At 39.2% G+C, this 17,234-nt stretch overlaps 1 long non-coding RNA gene across 1 annotated transcript; it reads left to right on the plus strand.

Annotated features, from left to right (window-relative positions):
• Positions 1–2,599: 2,599 nt before the first annotated feature.
• Positions 2,600–16,817, plus strand: LOC142494555 (uncharacterized). The gene is made up of 3 exons (XR_012801528.1): positions 2,600–2,710; positions 11,243–11,408; positions 16,246–16,817. It is a non-coding gene; the product is annotated as an uncharacterized LOC142494555 (long non-coding RNA).
• Positions 16,818–17,234: the final 417 nt, after the last annotated feature.

The raw sequence follows: 17,234 nt of genomic DNA on the forward strand, positions 1-17,234 counted from the left end.
ACATACTATATAGCATAAAAGATAATATTTTTTATTTTTGGGCTTTATTATACAGTATGTAAAAAAGTATTGTATACTGTATGAAAACAGCAGCATACTGTTTAACGTTTTCTCTAAAGCTATCCTAATCAATAAAAATGGCAATGTCACTAAATTGTTGCCTCCAGTACATGGATTTTTAAATCAGAGTCATCAATGCACGAGCAACATTACAAAAAGCGATATTATCCATCGAAATCCCTCCATTTGCCGTTCTCCGCTTGATGGCAAAGTTTATTTTCTCAGGAAAAATAAAATTATTACTGGTACTGTACTTTATGTTATATTTTTCCGTTATTGCTGCTTATAGATTGTTCTATTGTTCAAAATTTATACCATAATGTTTTAACTCCAAAAAAAATAAAACAAAGTTGAATATTTTTTAAATTGTTTCATTGTTTCATTGTGCAACCTTTTATGAAAATGTCAGTGTTTTCTAAAACATACTGTAAGTACTGTATAACATTTTACATACTGTAATGGTTGGTTAAAATTAGTCAGTCCCCTAAAGAAGTTTCCACAGTCAGTCCCCATAGTCCCCTCAGTCAGTCCCCACAATAATTTTCTTGGGGGGCGTCTCTTGTTCACATACATGCATGTGCCTAAATGGGATGACATGCATATGCGTTTCAACAAGGTTCCAATGAGACATACATTACGCACATGCGCTTAGCTGTCCACCAATTGTTCAGTATCTACTGTAGAAGCTGCTCAGCCAATGATATTGCTGGACTACATTTTCTCGATTTGTGGCTAAAATAATAGAACTAAATAACCATAAGCAAAGCGATTGATTACAGGAGAACGGACCGATTAACTAATCGCTTGACTGTGTGCATAATGTATTAATATTTAAAAAAAAGAATAAAATACCGCAGCTGTACTGTACCGTCACCATAGACTTTGCCAATCGGTTGGCGCATAGTCACTGCCACCAGTCCCGTATTCTTGATTATACACGTAGTTGACAGGTGACAGCGGGCCTGCTACACCTTTAGTTGAGAGCTGATGAAGATGAAAATCTTTTTGGTGCATGCAAGCTTGCTGGTATCTGTACGTGAAATCTTGCTCAGGCTACAGGTATCCAGGCGGGGACAGATAGCAAGGGTTGCCGGTCACCAGGTTTCACTGACGGTCAGACAGTTGTTGAAAACCGCTGCTGGCGCTGGCGCTGTTCCATTGGGACTGGGACTGACGAATCTTAGATGGTTTTACCTTGACTTTACGCCTTTTGAAGTCTCCATGATCAAAGACACTGGAAAAATCTGGCGCATCACACCAATACCCTCCTCTAACTCCGGGTGCAGGAGCAATACGATAAAAACACGGATCGATACATAACTTTTTCCTTATTGCACGCTTCCACACACGAGCATCTGGTGAAAATTTGTAAAAGTCATAATTTTCGATAAAATATTGATAAATTTGACCAACTGTGGCCATATTATCATCTGCTGCATTAATTGCGGACCATATTAAATAAGCGTACGTTATGTCGGGCATTTTGCACACGGACTGCAGCGCTGGTGTATTCATTGCAGGACAGGAGAAATCCAGTTCAGTTATGTAAAAAAGACACTGTGCATTGAGTTTTTATTATGACACGCCTAAATTGATATTGTAACTTCTTCAGTACCAAGGTCAATTCACAATGGACCACTGTGGTTTTTTTTAAACACCTTCAAGTCGACACATTACTGTCTGTACACATTAGAATTCATTACAATTCATGAATATCTGCCACCTGGCGGAACCATGAAGAATTGCCCCCAATTAAATCCGAACCATTATAATTAAAAAGATCAACCGCGGATCCGCCGCAGGTGCTGGGCGGCACGACTGCGGCATGAATGCAGCATAATGCGGCATGATGCGGCATGAATTCGGTAAAGCGCGTGGAATTTAGAAAATGCAACCGCTACGCCCCCGAGAAGTTTTAAAATAAAAGCTGCCGCAGCAGTATCTCTGAAGCTGCGTCCTAAGCATCCAGTGCAGATGCATGTGTGGGGTGCGATCTCTAGACATGGCCCAGGACGCATCATCATATTTGAGGGTAAAATAATACAATAATATACAATGTAACATGCTGTAGCCTTTTGCACTGTACAGTACAATTGTATTGTATTCTGTACCCCAATGTTCAGTTTTAATATATATTTTTATAGCATATTATTGTATTGTATTTGCATTTAAAGTTGTCCATTCAAAGTTTTCAAAGTATTATATGGATTCTATTTTTTCATGTGTTTATGTGATTGAGAGCTATTAGACATTTACCAGACATTTACCAGATACTGGTAGCTGGTGTGTGTATTTTTAATGATTATATATAGTTCATGTGGGATGTCTCTATCACAAACTCCTGACGAAGTCACACTTCGGTGACAAAACGAATAGAGTTGCAGCTCATGAGGTGATGTCATCATGTCCGAGTCTGATCTTTTGATCTCCTCCTGCTTGTCAGCAAAAAACAGCAGTTACAAACTATCTGCTTACTACTGGAATAGTTATTAGCATGCCCTTTTGACTTTGCCTGCTCTAGATCACATGAGGTGATGTCTTCATTATCGAGTACAGATCCTGTTTTGCTCATTAACAGCTGCAAATTGCCACAAACTACAAGCAAAAAGCAGATACCAGGCTGGTCCATGGACAGTGTTTGCTGCAGGGGGTAAGGGCACTATTTACACAGCTTGTGTTACTACATTCTATCATCCCCCCCCCTCCCTGCATGCTAGCAGCCACTACTAGATTATGGATAATTTGTGAACCAATTTACTCTAAATGCAACTTTCTGCTATAAAATTGAGAAGATCTTTGTTGTGGTTACACATTGCTTTTTCCACATGTGTCCCAGTATCTAAGAAGTTTACACAGTAAAATTAGCATTTGAGGCTGGAGTGAGAGGACAGCTCGTATAGCTCATCTGATGTGTCCCCATCTGTACAGTTAAGGCTGATCATGAATGCTGGGTTGGATGAATATATAGGAGTTACCTGTAGTTTAACTCAATCTGGATAATCTGTTTATTGAGGTTGATACATATCTTTGACACTAACTAGTGTCTTAAGTATCTAACTACTGAATTTTGGACATAATTACCACTAGGTGACGTCACCTTTAGAAATTATCTCAAATTTTTAACCTTTTGTTGGATCTTATGCTGTTTTTGTATCAGGACTCTTCAATATATTTTTTAGAGCTGCACCTCATTGGCACATTTTTAGTTTTTTATTTTTCTATTGAATTTGGTGTGTCTATTATATTATTAATTATGTATTTAATGTCAATATTTTATGTTATGTTGTACATGCTTCTCTTTTTATTTTGATATTATTTGAGGGTTTGTTTTATCCTACAGAAGCTGTGAGATTGTTTTTACATTTTATAATATGCAGTCTGAATTCCACACTCATCCATATATACTTCTACACATTTATTATATTGATTTATGACATATATTTCACCATTTTATGTTCATTTCATTTTTCTCTATTACTTTTATTGAGAATTTATTTATCTTCATTATTTTCCTGTTTTCCTGTTATAATTATTATTTTTTATGGATTCTGAGGAAGGTCCTGCCAGGACCGATACGTTGGATTTATAGTGTGCTGTTTTGTCACTGCTAATACATGTCTTTTTGCTATATCTGAGTGTTGCTGCTTTTGTGCCTTCTCTTATGGGAAGACAGGGTTTCTATATTAATTTCTATGGAGCATGCACCTTGACTTTACATTTGTTGCTTGGAGTGCTGGCTGCTGCTTTTTGTTTTATATATATATATATATACAGTGTTCGACAAACCTATACATTTGCACGCCCCGGGCAAGTGGATTTAACATCGTGGCGAGCTCCTATTGGCCCAAGCAGCACATGTGTAGTACTAGGTGGCGAGTAGATTTTTTTGTTCGCGAGTAGATTTTTTGGTGATTTGTCGACCACTGTATATATATATCGGAAATAGCTGTGTTAGTCCAGTTGCGATATTGCAGAATAAACGTGTTCTTCAGTATTAGGTGATACCTTTTCTATTTGGACTAATTTATACGGCTCAACCCCGTTATAGCGCGATCCGCTACAATGCAAATCCGCTTATAATTCGGTCTGTGTGTGGCTCCTGTTTTTTTTGTGGGGGGGCAAACTTTAATAACACATCACGGGTACCTTCACCAATAGCGCGCACATGCGTGCATATGCACACGCACACTGCATCTTTGAAGGGCAATTTGAAAAAGAGGATACTGGTAAGAGATAATAGGAAAACCCCATTCTGAAAGGAACAGTGTTCACAGAGGGTAAACTTTAAAAACTGATGAGATATCAACTGTCCTGGAGGCACTAAAATCAGTTTGAAACCACAGAAAGTGACCTGGCCAGCCCCACTGCGATTTTACGTGTTTTGTTTTGTACAATATATTTAATAATTATTACACATCACATAGTTATGAAGTATATACAAAAAGAAATATACACACATTATATACATGTATCCCATCTGATACACATGCATACACATATATCCTTCCTTATACACTTTGACACATACACACACTTTTACTCTGATATAATACATGCATAATGTATACCTCACCCATTAGGCAATTATGAGTAAGACAATTAAAACAGAAGAGTATCCCAGTGCAACCATTATGCTCCCATGCATCCCAATACAACTATTAACTCCCATGAATCTCACTGCCCTCGTGAACTCCCAATCAATTCCATTGCTTTCTTGATTCCCATACCTCTGACTTAGTGTCTTCTTAACTCCCCCATGCATCCTAGTAGCCTCATCTCATGCTACACCAGACAAAAAGCCCACCATCATGCTGCTGCTTCTCCACCCTTGCTGAGACATACACACACACACCACTTCCCCCCCTCCCTACTTGAACCTCCTCCGGGGGGGAGGAGAGAGGGGAGATGGGTTCGGGCTGGGGGACTGTCACAAGAGACCAGGCAAAATACACCTTTATACCGGGATCTTATCATTGAGCAAAGAAAATAAGTAAAATAAATTGTAATTTATTCCATATAAACCGGCAAACACACATTGAATTACAATAGACAGAAAAAGATAAACTTATTGGGGATCTGGGGTTGACAAACTGAATTTACTAGTTGAAATAAAGTCTTTAAAACAGTCTAGTGCTGAAGTGGGGACTTAGAAAACATTCCAGTTTAAAAAAGTCCTGCAGCCTTCCTCCTTGCAATCGCAAGGGCCCCTTTGAGTTGAGGATGTGGGTGCTTCACTTAGCCTTTATTTCTAACAAATGGTTCACACCTCTAGCCATCTGGTGTCCCGTTAATTAAGGACCAAAGGTTAGACTCCCTGGCACCAACGCCCAGGTGGCTAGGAGGGGAAAGACCCTGCTTTGTTTCATGGACACAGTATATAACATTTTAAAATATACCAACTTTAATAACCTATACTTTTCTATTCTTCTTTATTAAAATTTGCTAAGTTTATTTGATGTGGAAGATAGAGTGAAACTGTAACTGTGTTTTTTCTCCCACCAACCATATATCTGACACTCAATAAATAAACTTCTTATTTTAATAAAAACCTGCTCAGCCTTTTCTTCATAAAACCCTCTCAGTTTTATTTTTGGGCTGGAGAAAACCCTAAACTCCTTATAGCTGAGTTAGGGTGACCGGGGCAAGAACTGGGCACCCCCTCCTTACACTGGGGGACACATTAACCCCTTCCTGCCCATTTACCTATTCTGGTCTATGCTGAAGCAGGACCTCCTAGTGTTGAGTCGCAAGAATGCTTTTCATGGTAGGATTTTGACCAGAGCACTGTGCTTCAATGTAGCCGAGAATATATCCTGAATCCTGGGTACATTTGTGGGGTCTCCAATAACTTTGGATCCCTGCTAAATAGACACAATCTGAAAGAAATTTCTCAGTCAAACCTACCCTGAAAGTCACCGCCTAGAAATCTCCCAGTCCCAGCACCCCAGGAAAGGCATAGCACAGACAAATCTTTATTGTTGCATAATTTGCACACAGTCACAGCAATGCATGCACAATACCCGGCAAAGAGCTGACTCTCTAGGATCACCAAAACACAGTTCAAGGGCAACCAAGTGGGCTTAAAATTTATTATAAAGCCTGGTTACCCCCTCACCGTCACACCTCCCTGATCAAGAGGCAGGGTTTGGAGCAACCCCCTCTTCTGATGGTTCCACAATGTAAGAGGACATGTGCAGAGGTATGCAATGGAGACTGTATTAAGGTGAAATTAAATAAGGCTTTTTTTGCGCCTGTTTCTTTAACACAAGAAAACATCCATACGTATGCAAATAAGGGGTCAAACAAAGCTTCTGTTCCACTTGGGAGTATTTCTAGTTAAACCTATGCAGTCAACAACTCCCATGTCTCCCAGCCCCTAACATATATCTTGATATGTGCAGATATACAAAAAGTCTTAGAAAGGAAAGTCTTATCTGTTTCTTGTAGGGGAAGGCTTCTTTTTTTCTCCAGGTTTTAGAAGTCCTTTCCCCTGTGTCTTTCTGGCATCTGTTTCTATGGTCAGTCCCACAACTTGTGAGACTCAGGAAAAATCTCACTTCCTGTCTCAAAGGCAGGCTTTTCTAACAAACCTAATCAGCCAGGTGGTGTTGGTTAATTGACTACCAGCAGTTAACCACCACACTGCTGGATTAGAGGCACATCTCCTGAACAGGGATAAATCCCCTGTTACACACACACCCGGAGACTATTGAGGTTTTTGGCTCACTTGGGATGTCCTGTTTGGAGAATCCAGTAGCATTCCATGCCTGCTGCTGCCTTTCTTGGGTTGGATAGGGAAGTCACCCTCCTGTAACACAAGACTCCAGGATAGCATCTTGGCCCCTTTCCCGACATATTTTGTAGCCACCTTTGAGGGTTGTGATCAGTGATCACTGTGTGACCAGCCATATAGGTAGTACTACAGTTTCTTCAGCACACCAACTATGGCCAGATACATTTTCTCAACAGTGGCATACACCACTTCTCTGGGCAGCAGGTTGCTGCTCAGAAACATACTGGGATGTTCATCCCCTTACTTGGCCACCTGGCTGAGTACAGCACTGTGAATATAGTCAGAGGCATTGGTCTGTATCAGAAACTTTTTGCTGTAGATGGGTGCAGCCAGCATGGGTGCACTAGCCAGCGTTGTCTCCAGTGCCTGTCATGGGAGACCAATGCTTTTAACACATTTATACCCAGGGAGCATATGATTGAGAAAAGCAAGGAGATAAAATAAATTGTAATTTATTTCACGAATGGACATACACACAATGTTACACATTTACAATCAAAATACACTTTTTGGACGGGCCAAACTAAATAAAATGTTCCCAAAACGAAATCTTTAAAAACAGAGTCTCTAGGAGCAATTTCCCAGGAGCGGGAGTTGCTCGCAAAATGGCTTGAAACAGCCCTGCAACTGCGCTACCTGCAACTGTGCTACCTGCAACTGCTGTGTACTCAGACAGAGCTGCTTCTTTCTTTCTGTCTCTGCTGTAATGGCACTTGGAATCCTTGTATCTTATGAAATCTTAGATGTTTCTTACGAAGCTTGATGAAATCTTAGGTGAATCTGATTCCCGATGGGCTGCAGGAATTATTATAGAGTTTAAATCCCTATCTCTAACTTGTGCAGCCAATCCCTCCGTGGGAATACGTTTTCCCACCTATCCTGGATTTGCCAATACTTTGGAAACCTAGCAGATGGGGGCTTCTCATTCTGCTAAGAGCATGTGGCAACTTAGCACATTTGCTCCTTAGCATGGGAGACCCAGCCCCTCTCCCTGGCGACACTAAGTCTGGGCTGGCCACTATTTGCCAAACTGCTCGGACTTACACTAGGATGGGGGTACTTGAGGATTCCCTCCCCAACTAACAGCTTGGGGACACTGAGCCCTTTCAACTCTGGGCTTTAACAGACATCAGGGCACCAAGCCAGTGGGATGTCTTAGAAGTCTGGAGCTGCACATTCTTATCTGCTTTAATGAGTCACTAGACGCATACCAAGTGGGAGCTACAATAAATGAGTAACTCCCGGTCCCCGGTAGTCTGAATTAAAGCCCACAATTGTCTAACATGTTTGATACACTATTTGAGGGGGACTTTCATTCATCAATTTTTATCCAAACTTATAAAAATTACGCTATGGGTGTTTTTCATGTTTCTCCCTGAACTACGTGCACAGCAAATTTAAGTGCGCTGGGGGCTTTCTAACCAAAGTTAGCACACAGGCGCTTTTATTCCTCAAGCACTGAGTTTTTAAAACATGTTTCCTCTCGCCAACTTATACCTGGTGGGAAAGACACTGGACCTCTATACTGAATTCTGGGGGTTTGGGTATATACCAAGGCACCCTGGAATGTGATTTTCCCCTGCCTGGATTACTGTTTTGGTCTGTGGTAATGCAGGGAGATCTGGCAATAAGCTGCAAACTGCTTCCTTGGGAGGATTTTGTCCGGTGGTCTGTGTCTTAATTTCCCCAGGAATCTGGTAGGATTCCTGAGTACATGTTTTGGGGTAACCAGCAAGTCTTGCCCCCTTCTACCCAACCACACCCTGACAACACATTTTACCGTAAAATCAACCCCGAAACTCATGCCCTGTGAATCTCCACTGGTTGACCCTCCTAAAACAGAAAAACATACACATACATCTTTATTACAATACAGTGTACATGCCATAACAGGGTTGCATAGCTGTCACTTCAAACTCCCCAATATGGCTCAGGGGCACCCGGCTGGGTATAATACCTTTATTATTGGCCTGGGTACCTCATCACCATCACAGGGACTCACATAGTCAGCTGACATCCCGGCTTCGCAAGACTCCGTGAGATCCTCTCGCTGCCCCCCTCCCCCCCCACTTGCAGACTCACCAGCTTCTCCTACACAGGACACAGATGAGCTGCTGGGTAAGTCCTGCTTTGGGGTGCCGTTACGACGCCGGCTTCAGGGAGAGCTGGGAGAGTCATCCAAGCTCTCCCCCTCTGGCGGACATGGATCCCCTGATCGCGGCAGCCATGTAAAAAAAAATTATATTTCATAGCGTTCCCAGTTATAACACGATCTCATTCTGTGGACCCTGAGCACCACATAATAACGGTGTTCAGCTGTCTATGTCCCAAACATGTCATGCTAATATATGATTTGATTGATGTACGTGTAAAACTCACCCGCTGATATACCAATATAATTTATATTTTACTACACTATGAGGTTTTGCGCTGTATTCTCTTCTTGTTTTATATATATATATATATATATATATCTTAACTAAGTATATATATATATATATATATATATATATATATATATATATATATATATATATATACTTAGTTAAGATATGGTAGGTGCCACCTTTTGCTTCAAAACTATTAACATGGTTCCCTATAGGCTTAAGCTTGCTGCATGGTCACAGCTTTGAGCACAGCCAGGATTAAGATGCATAGCCAGTAAACCCACCCACAGACAGACAGCCGTTTTGACCATATAGGGTCTCATCAGTGTGGGGTTGGTTATACTGGCTATGCAAAAATGAAGCAAGGATAGGTTTTACCATACTTAGCTAAGATATGGTGTGTGAAAAAAGTGACAAAAACCCTCCACAGCAAAGCATATAGCAAATGGAAATATTACTGAATGCTCATTTGCATGTCTTAGACAGGTCTGCAACCCCACATTTCACCATTATCACCCAGCACACAGCACTTCCACTGCAGCAAGGGATTCTTGGAAATAACATGCAAATGAGCACTCAGTGCCACCTTTTGCTTCAAAACTATTAACATGGTTCTCTATAGGCTTAAGCTTGCTACATGGTCACAACTTTGAGTACAGCCAGGGTTAAGATGCATAGCCAGTAAACCCACCAGCAGACAGCCGTTTCGAACTTAGTGGGTCTCATCAGTGTGGGGTTGGTTATACTGGCTATGCAAAAATGAAGCAGGGATAGCTTTTACCAATCTTAGAGGTTTTTTCCCATATGGGCGGTGCTCAGTTTGTAAATATGCTCGAGCTAAAAAAAGTGTTCCCACATGTGAGGTATACAAGTGTTCCCACATATTGGTAAATTTATGAATTGTCACTCCAGTTACGTGATCTATCATTTACAATGTGGGTGTAAAATGTCTTATATTGGCCGTACCATTAGACCGGTGAGAGTAAGGATTCAAGAACACATTAGACATATTCTAAAGAAGGATATGTTACATCCAGTTTCTTGACATTTTTCAATGTGTAGTCTAGGAGATATTTCCACATTTTCTTTCTCAGCTCTTGAACATGTAGGTATCCATCCTAGAGGGGGAGATAGAATTAACAAACTTAATACAGGGGAGATGTATTGGATACATGCCATGAACACATTACACCCCACAGGAATTAATGTAGAGTGGGATCTCAAGCACTTTTTAGTTTGATATACATTTAAGGTTTTTGTTTAAGTTCCTTTATACTGTATATGATCTTTGAATAATTTTTAGATAGTGTTGTTGCTAATGTGATATTATGTAGAAGCACTATTAGATTTATAGTGGTGTATATTTTTATTTTTATATCTAGCGGTATAATGATTATTATAAAATTGTATGATTTAATATTATTAAATATAAATATATTCTATTGTGTGATTAGATTAGAGTAGACATTATTCATGTTTTCAGAGATATGACTCTACATATTCTATACAAAGTCCATAGTGTACTATAATAGCTTTACATGAATTGTGATTTTGTCCATTCATTACCATACATGTTATATGATATATGTTGCTGTTTCTGCTACATTACCACTGGCAATTGTTTGGTGCAAGATAGATCTTTGTATCTAGATGGCAGTGTTAAGGATTGTTTTTAAATATTGTGTGGTTACTTGTTTGTTACTTTTGTATGTTACTGCATGAGATTGGCCCTGAGTGACGTCTTATAAGTGAGGATCTGTGAGAGGGTTAATTAGAGGTTATGTTACCTAAACCATGATTATTTCATTATACATCTGGTGTGTTTAACATCTGATTCAATCACATCCACCCAATAGACATTCTTGTCTCCCTATATAAGCGTCACGGGGGTCAATGCCAGTTACTCTTTTGACAAAGTCCCCAGCAGGACGAAACGCGTCAAGAAGTTTTTTGTAGCAGTTTGTTTTTTTGTGTTATGCACTCATTAAATATAGCCTTTTAGATATTAAGCGTGTGGACTTCCTGATTCATATCCTGACGGCAGCTGTGCACCACCTGATTACCCCCTTGTGACTATCTTACCTACATGGGCTGGAGCATGCGTCATCACGGTCCCGGATCAGAGTAACTTCTCTCAGCATTTGAGTCGGATGCGATGTGTCAAGACTGTGAGTACATACCCTTCATCCCCGCAGTGGGACTGCTTTCTGTGTGTGACACTGGGTCTGTGAGGGCAGTGGCGGAGGATTGCGGTGTGTGTTGCCGGTCATAGTCTCCTGGCTGGAGACACGGTGCCGCCGTTTGCATCTATCCTCCTTACCACATGATTACCCCGTCCGGTGGCTGAGTCACTAACACACTGAGCACATACAGGGCTCACATTTACTAATCATCTTCTAAGTTGGACTCTGATCGGGAACTTTTTATTACATTATTTGTCCATCGGATATCGTTTGGATTATTTGTAGTGTCTTTGTGTGCACAATTTTGGTAGCAACGGTCATACCTTGAAGCAATTCTGGGACACATTGTGTCTATGTTGAATAGACTGTTTGCTCATTGAGGCACATCTCTACAATCAAGAACTTGGAATGAAATGTGTTTTCAATATATATATTGCCAAGTTTTTTCCGTTGTGGATATGAACACGCTATCGGGTTATTAGAGACTTTTATTGTTTACACAATACACCATAGAGTGCATACACATGCAATATTCTTATTGAGGATTTTTATTGAGCATATATTGGGATCCGTTTTTTTGAATGTCCCTTATATCTAAGTTTTTTCAGTGATCCACTGATAACAGACATCAAGTATGGTGATTTTGATATACCTCTTACACTATGGATGATACTGTATGAATGATTCTGCACATCAACCTAAGCAGCGGATTTATACTTATGAAGCAGTTAATAACAGCAAACGGGCTAAGAAAGCCTCCCATGTGTTTGGGGAGGAGAAAGAACTGACATGTGAGGAGCCTTCTGATTTAACTAATCACTTTGTGAAATTGGAAAAATTGTTGGTTGAGGACATAAGACTCTGGTGGGACATTACTACTCTTGAAAACTATATTAACACCAATAGGATCCCCAGAGGCCTCCGCGTCAAGAAAGTGCCAACATTTGGGTTTGCCAATCGCCAGTTCGAACAGGACTGGATTAAGATCTTAGATAAATGTTCAGTTAGATTGATGGAGTTGATTATTCAACAGAAAATTCATGAAAAAGATGTGTTAAATGTAGAGATTACTGCCTTTCAGAATAAACTGAAACCCTTTGAAACAAGGGACCAATTTATTAAGAATGATGTTACCCTTTTGGAGAACTTAGAAATAATTGAGGAGGGGATTAGTGAAAAAAAACAAATTAAATATGAAAGAGATAAGGCGGATTATAGTAGGGGCCATATCTATTGCTGGCAAAAAAACCCTCAGAGAGAAGGATCACGATCTAGAACCCCTAAAAAATATTTTGAGAAGGGAAGAGATAATCGTGTACCCAATAAATCTATATTAAAAAGTAAAAGGGTAGACACATCTAGCTTCGACTCTGATCACTCTGAGAATGAAACTAGATCACATTCAGTATCATTCGATAGGTCAGATGACTATGGGAGGGAACATAATGATACCCGTAGATCAGATCCTAAACCATCTACGTCAACTGCCTTTATGTTTTCCAGACCACTTAAATCAGACTCTAAATTGGTTTCCAATAGTATATCAAAAAACTCAGTAGAACACGAAGATCAAAGAGGAAACGGGGAAACAAGAGGCAGAACGAAAAGGAAAAAATACACTTGAATGAATCAATAGATAATGTGATCAATCTCTCAGGGATTGAGTTAACTATTGATCAGTTATCCCTACTTAACCGTGGGTTAGGATTTGCACCCACTGGCAATTTTCAATTATTTGAAACTGTAATTGATTTACAGAAATTCACCAGAAAATTATCCCTGAATTTTTTTTTTACTCAAAGGGGTAAACAAATATCCTCTAATAAAAATGTAGAAGGTTCAATGGCTGATAATGTATGTAATGATGATCATGTATTGTTTGACTTTAAAGATCAATGTCTCTTATCCGATATGGAAGATATGTTGGAACAACAAGGAGAATCGCTTAGCACGTCTACACAATCATTTTTTGATTATCAAGATTCTGGGTTTAGGAAAAAATCTATTTTTTGTCCAAGTTCTCAAAGAGGACCGTTCATTATGACCTTTGAGAAACTGGTAGAACGGGATATTAAGTTGTTGAATAAAGGTTTTTCTTTTTCAAATGTTGGGAATAACAACCTTACAATTTCAGAAGTCCAACAGCTGGAGGTTCTAAAACGTGACCAGAGATTGATTTTTAAAAAGGCAGATAAGGGAGGGGCCCTAGTGATCCTATCTTCTGATCAATATGTGAAAGAGGCCTATAGGCAATTAAAGGATGTAACCCTTTATCAACAACTTAAGTCAAATCCGACTAATGACTATCTTAAACAATATATGGAGCTTTTGGACATGGGAAAGATTTTTAATGTTATAAATCAGAAAGAATTAGAGTTCTTGGCCTGCCCACATCCCGTGACACCTATATTCCATCATCTCCCAAAGATCCATAAGTCGCTGGTTGACCCTCCTGGTCGACCCATTGTGGCGAGTATTGGATCTTTGGGAGATGGGTTGTCGCGGTATGTGGATAGGTTTCTTCAACCATTGGTATATCAATTACCATCTTACATTAAAGATACTTCAGATCTAATTAGGTCCATAAGGGACTTGGAATGGAAGCGGGGATACAGGTGGGTCACACTTCATGTGGCTTCCCTGTATTCCATCATTTCACACGAACAGGGCATATATGCACTTCAACATTTTCGGGATTTATCAGAATTATCGGTCACTTTGAGCACTTTTTTATTGGAATCAGTCACTTTTTTATTAACACACAATTATTTTATGTTTGATTCACAATATTATTTACAAAAATTAGGCACAGCTATGGGTTCTTCTTTCGCTCCTTCTTATGCGAATCTTTTTATGGGTCTTTGGGAGTCACGTCACATTTATCACGATTCTAATTTATTTCGTAGTCACATCATCTTTTACAAACGCTTCATTGATGATCTTATTTTGGTGTGGGATGGGGATTCTGACTCACTTTCCACTTTCATTAATACACTTAACACTAATGATTATAATTTAAAATTTACACACACAGAAAACATTCACCATATAGATTACTTAGATATCACACTTTTTATAGATACTAATAAAAAGATACAGACAGATATCTTTCGGAAACCCATGTCCAAAAATGCTCTTTTATGTGCGACCAGTTGTCACCCTCCAGCTCTGATTAGGAGTATACCAAAGGCTCAGTTTATTCGTTTAAAAAGACTCTGTTCGAATAATGATATGTTTCTGAATCATTCCCTTGAAATGGCAAATAGTTTTAAAGAAAGAGGATACAAAGATGTTGATATTATTAAAGCATTTGAATATGCAGACACTCTTGATAGAGAAGAAGTTATTAAATCTAAAAAATATAATAAGAACAAGAGACGATACAATTATGAAAATGACTCTATGTGTCCATCCTTTATTTCAGTCTATAGTAGACAAGCTAAAGCGATCAGAGATTTATTTCACAAGCATTGGAAAATACTTACTCTAGACAAGGACATAGCACCCCTGGTACAGGGAGGACCAAGGTTTATCTATAAAAAAACTAAAACTTTAGGTTCTCACCTCTCACCAAGTCTATTTAATGCCAATCCCCAAAGATCACAGTTTAGTAATATACCAAGAGGTTTTTTCCCATGTGGGCGGTGCTCAGTTTGTAAATATGCTCGAGCTAAAAAAAGTGTTCCCACATGTGAGGGTATTCATCGTATTGGTAAATTTATGAATTGTCACTCCAGTTACGTGATCTATCATTTACAATGTGGGTGTAAAATGTCTTATATTGGCCGTACCATTAGACCGGTGAGAGTAAGGATTCAAGAACACATTAGACATATTCTAAAGAAGGATATGTTACATCCAGTGTCTTGACATTTTTCAATGTGTAGTCTAGGAGATATTTCCACATTTTCTTTCTCAGCTCTTGAACATGTAGGTATCCATCCTAGAGGGGGAGATAGAATTAACAAACTTAATACAGGGGAGATGTATTGGATACATGCCATGAACACATTACACCCCACAGGAATTAATGTAGAGTGGGATCTTAAGCACTTTTTAGTTTGATATACATTTAAGGTTTTTGTATAAGTTCCTTTATATATGATCTTTGAATAATTTTTAGATAGTGTTGTTGCTAATGTGATATTATGTAGAAGCACTATTAGATTTATAGTGGTGTATATTTTTATTTTTATATCTAGCGGTATAATGATTATTATAAAATTGTATGATTTAATATTATTAAATATAAATATATTCTATTGTGTGATTAGATTAGAGTAGACATTATTCATGTTTTCAGAGATATGACTCTACATATTCTATACAAAGTCCATAGTGTACTATAATAGCTTTACATGAATTGTGATTTTGTCCATTCATTACCATACATGTTATATGATATATGTTGCTGTTTCTGCTACATTACCACTGGCAATTGTTTGGTGCAAGATAGATCTTTGTATCTAGATGGCAGTGTTAAGGATTGTTTTTAAATATTGTGTGGTTACTTGTTTGTTACTTTTGTATGTTACTGCATGAGATTGGCCCTGAGTGACGTCTTATAAGTGAGGATCTGTGAGAGGGTTAATTAGAGGTTATGTTACCTAAACCATGATTATTTCATTATACATCTGGTGTGTTTAACATCTGATTCAATCACATCCACCCAATAGACATTCTTGTCTCCCTATATAAGCGTCACGGGGGTCAATGCCAGTTACTCTTTTGACAAAGTCCCCAGCAGGACGAAACGCGTCAAGAAGTTTTTTGTAGCAGTTTGTTTTTTTGTGTTATGCACTCATTAAATATAGCCTTTTAGATATTAAGCGTGTGGACTTCCTGATTCATATCCTGACGGCAGCTGTGCACCACCTGATTACCCCCTTGTGACTATCTTACCTACATGGGCTGGAGCATGCGTCATCACGGTCCCGGATCAGAGTAACTTCTCTCAGCATTTGAGTCGGATGCGATGTGTCAAGACTGTGAGTACATACCCTTCATCCCCGCAGTGGGACTGCTTTCTGTGTGTGACACTGGGTCTGTGAGGGCAGTGGCGGAGGATTGCGGTGTGTGTTGCCGGTCATAGTCTCCTGGCTGGAGACACGGTGCCGCCGTTTGCATCTATCCTCCTTACCACATGATTACCCCGTCCGGTGGCTGAGTCACTAACACACTGAGCACATACAGGGCTCACATTTACTAATCATCTTCTAAGTTGGACTCTGATCGGGAACTTTTTATTACATTATTTGTCCATCGGATATCGTTTGGATTATTTGTAGTGTCTTTGTGTGCACAATTTTGGTAGCAACGGTCATACCTTGAAGCAATTCTGGGACACATTGTATCTATGTTGAATAGACTGTTTGCTCATTGAGGCACATCTCTACAATCAAGAACTTGGAATGAAATGTGTTTTCAATATAATATATATTGCCAAGTTTTTTCTGTTGTGGATATGAACACGCTATCGGGTTATTAGAGACTTTTATTGTTTACACAATACACCATAGAGTGCATACACATGCAATATTCTTATTGAGGATTTTTATTGAGCATATATTGGGATCCGTTTTTTTGAATGTCCCTTATATCTAAGTTTTTTCAGTGATCCACTGATAACAGACATCAAGTGTGGTGATTTTGATATACCTCTTACACTATGGATGATACTGTATGAATGATTCTGCACATCAACCTAAGCAGCGGATTTATACTTATGAAGCAGTTAATAACAGCAAACGGGCTAAGAAAGCCTCCCATGTGTTTGGGGAGGAGAAAGAACTGACATGTGAGGAGCCTTCT

This window comes from Ascaphus truei, chromosome 5 (assembly GCF_040206685.1).
Source record: "Ascaphus truei isolate aAscTru1 chromosome 5, aAscTru1.hap1, whole genome shotgun sequence".
NCBI classification, from domain to species: Eukaryota; Metazoa; Chordata; class Amphibia; order Anura; family Ascaphidae; genus Ascaphus; species Ascaphus truei.